Below are 6,000 nucleotides of genomic sequence, written 5' to 3'. Positions count from 1 at the left end.
CAAATATAGGCTTTGATGGAGACTCATCAGATGGCGTCTTACAGGATGTGGTCTGCTGACGCCTCACAGACTCTGTCTTTGTTATTCACCTCAGAATGACTGCTAACTGCTCGTCGTTATTCAGCCAACTTCCTAGTTGGTGAATAACTTGGAGAAACTGACCTGTCTCACCTGTGGACACTATAAAGACATCAGTCTTCCTATGATCAGGCTGTTTATCCATCCACGTTTTATTTTATTTCATTCTTGTGTTCTTGTGAACAAATTTGACTTCATCCTTCAAGGCCAAGTATTGTTTCAATACAAATGAACACAATTGACCAAGCCTGGATGTGTTCTCCTTCCACCTCTTTTATGGAGGATGCACGGTGTAATGGTGGAATAAGAACATGAGGAAGATCACAATTCAAATATGAGGTCCCAACATGCAGCTACTTAAATGTTATTATGATCTAAATATTTTACAGTATGCCCCTAAAGCAGGATCTATGCTTATAGTCCAGAAGTGTGCGGCAGTTGTGTACATGTGGACATGTGTGTCCAGTCTGAATGTCGACACACAGACACACCTGACAGAAGAACCTACTTTGTCTTGGATTTTCCCCCTCCCTCCCTCCCTCCCTCCCTCCCTCCCTCCCTCCCTCCCTCCCTCCCTCCCTCCCTCCCTCCCTCCCTCCCTCCCTCCCTCCCTCCCTCCCTCCCTCTCCCCCCCTCTCCCTCCCTCCCTCCCTCCCTCCCGTGTATTACACCTCTGCAAAGGACACTCTAAAACAGTCGGCCATAAGGTTGTTATTTTTCACCTTGCCGCCTCACCTCTCCTGCAGCCTGAGCTGTGACGTGACACCCAGCAGGTCGTCCTGCAGCCTCAGCCTGCAGATGGTACGGTGGCCCTGAAGGGACACACTGAGGGGATGTCTTACAGAGTGTGAGTAATAACAAGACCATCAAGACTGCAAGCACAAAACCCTGCAAAACGCAGAGGAGAAATGTGGGGAAGGATCTGCCAGTGCCATGGCAACCACAATGGGGGGGCACCGTCGCCATGGCTCCCAGGGTAGTTTTAATATTATTCTTTTTGTGTGCATGCTCTCCTTATCATTAATTACTAGATAGACTGTAGGCTGACTATTGCAGAAATGTTTGCAACATTTGTGTGGGTGACGATATACTAGAAAACAACAAAGGTAAACTTCAAGGTTTTTTCTTATATTTATCCCTTAGTTTTTCTAATCAGATATACAGCTTCTGGATGCAGAAATTAATTACATCCTGTGAGTATAATGAACCACAATCTCTGTCTTTTCCCCCAGTAATGGTGTTCGTCCTTATACCGAGAAGTAAGCAACTTCTTGAGTGTTTTATAGATAAAGCACAATATAAACCCCTCTAGCAGTGACGAGACCGAGCCAATTAAAGCCAAAAAATACATCCACGCACACACACACACACACACACACACATATACACACATCCACACACACAGAAGAAAATGACTTCCTTAAGGAAGAATTCTCCCAGAGTGCGAATTATACAATTACCATCGGGGGGGGGGGTCAACTCAGTGGCTAGTTTTATACACAGGATGACCAGTGGCTAAGAACGGTCAGTCATAGACACGGTCAGTCATAGACAACGGTGTGTCAGTAGCCTATTAACAGTTGCTCCCGGCAACGTCGTGGTAAGTTTGAGTGCATGGGCAGCGGCTCTAGCTAACTTTTAAGTTGTTGGTTAACCATGTTTCTATCATTAACATTCTTGTGAATATTCTATAGCTAATTGCCATTACAAATACAATCGTGACAGAAACATTATAGATCTAAATTATATTAGTATTTCTTTTTTGTATTAGCTAACTAGCTAACTTGCCTTTCTTGAACTTTCTTACGACGCAGAACGTACCGCTACGTAGCTACACTGAGGTGATTCAACCAGTTTCTGTATTGCACACAGTGCCTGGTCACTCGCGCGCAGTGTTTCTTGTGTTGTATCGGGCACTTGTCACTCACACTGTCTCTGTTTATTGAGTTATAGCGAATTTTGACTATTGCAGTCAGTGTAATACAGTGTGATATTCTTTGCCATAAATATATTGTAATATTTACTAATACAGGTAAGAACGATATATGTATAATATGGTAACGACAGTAGGCCTACGAGCGTTCTGATTGGCTAATGGGTAGTCATGCCAGCTGCGTATTGCGTATATACGGATCCGTATTGCCCTCTGACGTCAGCTTCAAAATGAGCGATATTAGGCGCGTTCGACTTCATGCAGCGCCGGCGGCGCCGACAGTCGGCTGCAGTCGGCTGCAGTCGGCTGCCTTGAAGCTGAAAATGCCATTGGCTGCTTCAAGTCAGCCGGGCTGCAGGTGGCTGCAGGCGACACCGGCGCTGCATGAAGTCGAACGTACCTATTATTGCCCTCCTCTGACGTCATCTGCGGTCTGATACGGATACTAGACGAAGACTAGTACTGTCATATACTGACATACTGAAGACATCAACAGCAACAAAGACATTTGTAACTTTCTATAAGAGTTGTTATTTGTGTTGGAATTAAAGCCCTTTTAGCAGAACTATGTTGTCCGCTTTCTATCAAAGGTCGCTAATTGGTTGCTAGACATAAAATGAAATACACCATGAGAAGACTGACATTTAGCAGACGCTCTTATCCAGAGCAACTTACAGTAAGTACAGGGACAGTCCCCCTGAGGCAAGTAGGGTGAAGTGCCTTTCCCAAGGACACAACGTCATGTGGCACAGCTGGGAATCGAACTGGCGACCTTCTGATTACTAGCCAGACTCCCTCACCGTTCAGCCACCTGACTCCCACGACTTGAGAGCTAGCTACAATTAGCCTTTCATTTATTTTCATTTACAAAATAAAAAGAGCTAAAAATGCCATATAATAAACAACTTACTAATCTCGACCATTCGGTCATGCCGGGAAGTCAGCATCGCTATCGCTCGGTCAAGCCTCACTTTGATATTTCCAGGCATGACCAAACGGCCAAGGTTAGTAAGTAGTTTGTATCGACCCCCCCCCCCCCCCCGACCTGTGGTTTTTACCTCTTTTGGGGGGGTCCGAGCCTTAATCGGGGGGGTCAGCCCCCCCCCAAAACTGTAATTCGCACCCTGCCTTCTCCCACAGGGGGCGCTGTGTTCACTGGGCTGCTGATCCCAGTGAAGGCAGATTCCCCACGACGCCGCTTCCTCTAGTCCTCTTCCTGGCCCTCAGAGAGAGACCGCTTCCTCCAGTAGCCTCCTGGAGAGACACAACAAAGTGACCCCTGGTGACCCCCCCTGACCCCTGGTGACCCCCCCTGACCCCTGGTGACCCCCCCTGACCCCTGGTGACCCCCCCTGACCCCTGGTGTGGTCTGAACCCCCGGCTGGGTGAGGCAGCGTGTGAGGCAGCGTGTGAGGCAGCGTGTGAGGCAGCGTGTGAGGCAGCGTGTGAGGCAGCGTGTGAGGCAGCGTGTGAGGCAGCGTGTCCACTGGCCCTCTGGCTGGTTGGATACACTCTCCCTTCTTTTATTTACGAGACAAAAAACAGAAGTGTTATCTCTGACTGCGTGTCTCATCTTCTCAGACGTGTTATCTCTGTGTAAATCTCTGACTGCATGTTTCTTCTCAGAAGGAGCTGTAGTTTCCCAGGTCTTATTCTGCACGGCAACAAGCAGAAGGTCTCGGAGTTCAAAAGGAACTTTGCTCTCATCTTTTAGCAGCAGTCTCCTCAACCCAATCATACGCCAACGAAGGCCTTTTAAAAAGATGTTGTTTTCCGTTAGTCACTGTCCCCCGGGTCATTGATCATATTACTCTGATGGTTTAGAGAAAGAGGTAGAGGATGCTTTAAACTGGATGATCAAATGATTGTTGTGGTGAAAACAACTTGGAAACTAACAAGACATGAAAACTTTTGTTGTGCTTCTTATCAGGATGAAACTGATCTGATTATACAGACTGTCCACATGAAGCTATTATAGTCAACTGCTTCCCGTTGTTGCATAAGAGGGAGTCAGTTGGGGGCAAAGTCAAAGAAATCAAGCATGTTTCAGCAAAGTTACTGTTCAATAGTTGATGTGTGTTTGGGAGATCAGTGTGATTGATGATGCCACTTCCTTGATATAGATCAAGAACTGATTTCCAATATAGAGACAATTTCATAATAACACACATGTCCTGGAGATACACACACACACACACACACACAGTCGTCCCCCTGCTGAGCTGCTTGTTGTGGTGTGTGTGTGGAGAGACAGCTCTCCTGACAGAGTTCAGACCAGAGTGCGTGGCAGCAGGAGATAAGGCCTCAGCCATAGCTTCATCTCTGTGGATAGATAAGTGATTTCCTCATTTCCTGTGAGATACAGACATGCTCGATGACTGCATGGATGAGTTGGCCTGGGGCTAAATCATAGTTATCCCATAAATAGATGAAGACTGAGGGAGGAATGACATGCAAGCATGCTAGGAATGCACCACATACAGCTGAAAACAAGGTCAAACCGAGGTCAATCAGTTGTACAACCTTGTTTACGGATTGTGGAACCTCTGCATGTTAATCTCTGACCTTAAGTGATAGTGCAGGACTGGCCCCTTGATTATCCATGTGGAATGAAGTCTTAATACTCCATGTTGATTTAGCTGTTCACCCGTTCAAATTCCTTTTCTGAAGTTCTAAAAGACAGTTTGGTTTGTCTTATCTTTGCTGGACGTTATTAGTGAGAACACTCTGTGTTCCCCTCAGCAGGGCGCCTTCTCAGACTGGTGGAGGAGTCTGTCTCTTCAGGAGAGCTCATCTACCCCACAGGACTCCTCTATCACCATCTGTGATGTCCCTGTTGTTCCCTCCCTCCCTCCCTCCCTCCCTCCCTCCCTCCCTCCCTCCCTCCCTCCCTCCCTCCCTCCCTCCCTCCCTCCCTCCCTCCCTCCCTCCCTCCCTCCCTCCCTCCCTCCCTCCCTCCCTCCCTCCCTCCCTCCCTCCCTCCCTCCCTCCCTCCCTCCCTCCCTCTGTTTTAAACCATCAGACTAAAGAAGATTTCCTTCAGTGTCCAGCCTTCATTTTCACAGATGCGGCTGAGTATATGGAGGCTGTGTGACACACCCAGATGTTATTATAAAGTACACCACAAGGCCTGAAAGACTGCGTGGCCCAGGGCCATGTCATGTTCAGAGAAAGATTGAATGATTTAAAGAATATATTTTCTGTTAATGTAGTGTGTGTGTGCTCATGTGTGTGAGTGTGTATGCTTGTGTGTGTACGTGCTCATGTGTGTGTGTGTGTGTGTGTGTCTGTGTGTGTGTTGAGAGTTCTCACTGTGTCTAATGTTGTCACCCACCAGGAGAAGAGTTCATCAACACATCGTGCAAAAGGGATCAGCACTGCTACACCTCACTGAGTCAGGGCTGGTGAGAGTCAACACAGCTAGCCCTGGTGCTGCCCTCTTCCTGCCATCCTCACAGACCGCCTGTGTGTGTGTGTTTCTGGATGCCTAAATAGAAGTGTGAGTGTATCATTGCAACTGCGTGTGTTTGCATAAACATCCTGACTCTCAAACAATCACAGTCGTCTCTCTCTACAATGCTACATTATCTATCGAAAATAAATATACCCCCTCAGATGGCGGCCGTGTCTTGTTCAGCAGCGCTGAAGATGACAGCTCAGGGTGATGCTGTCGGAGGCGGTGATGGGGAGAAGCTGCTTCTCTAATGCAACACTCCCTTTCCAGGACAGGGGCTCTGCTGAATCTCATCAGCCCAAACTGGCTGCTCAGCGGTGAGGGAGCAGGGCCACGTGCCTGGCCTCCTGCTGGAGGAATCTGCCATCGCTCAGAGGATCTCTCATTACAGCAGCCAGACAGCTAGCCCAGCCTCCCTCCCTCTCTTCTTCTCCCCCCCCTTCTCTCCATCATCTTTCCCCCATCCCTCCCCCTTCATCTCCCCTCTCTCTTTATCTCTCCACCTGTACCTCTCTACCCCCTTCCCTCCCTCCCC

This window comes from Hypomesus nipponensis, chromosome 11, assembly GCF_054491055.1.
Source record: "Hypomesus nipponensis isolate SF chromosome 11, ASM5449105v1, whole genome shotgun sequence".
In the NCBI taxonomy this organism is placed as follows: domain Eukaryota; kingdom Metazoa; phylum Chordata; class Actinopteri; order Osmeriformes; family Osmeridae; genus Hypomesus; species Hypomesus nipponensis.
Note: the sequence above shows the minus strand (reverse complement) of the source record.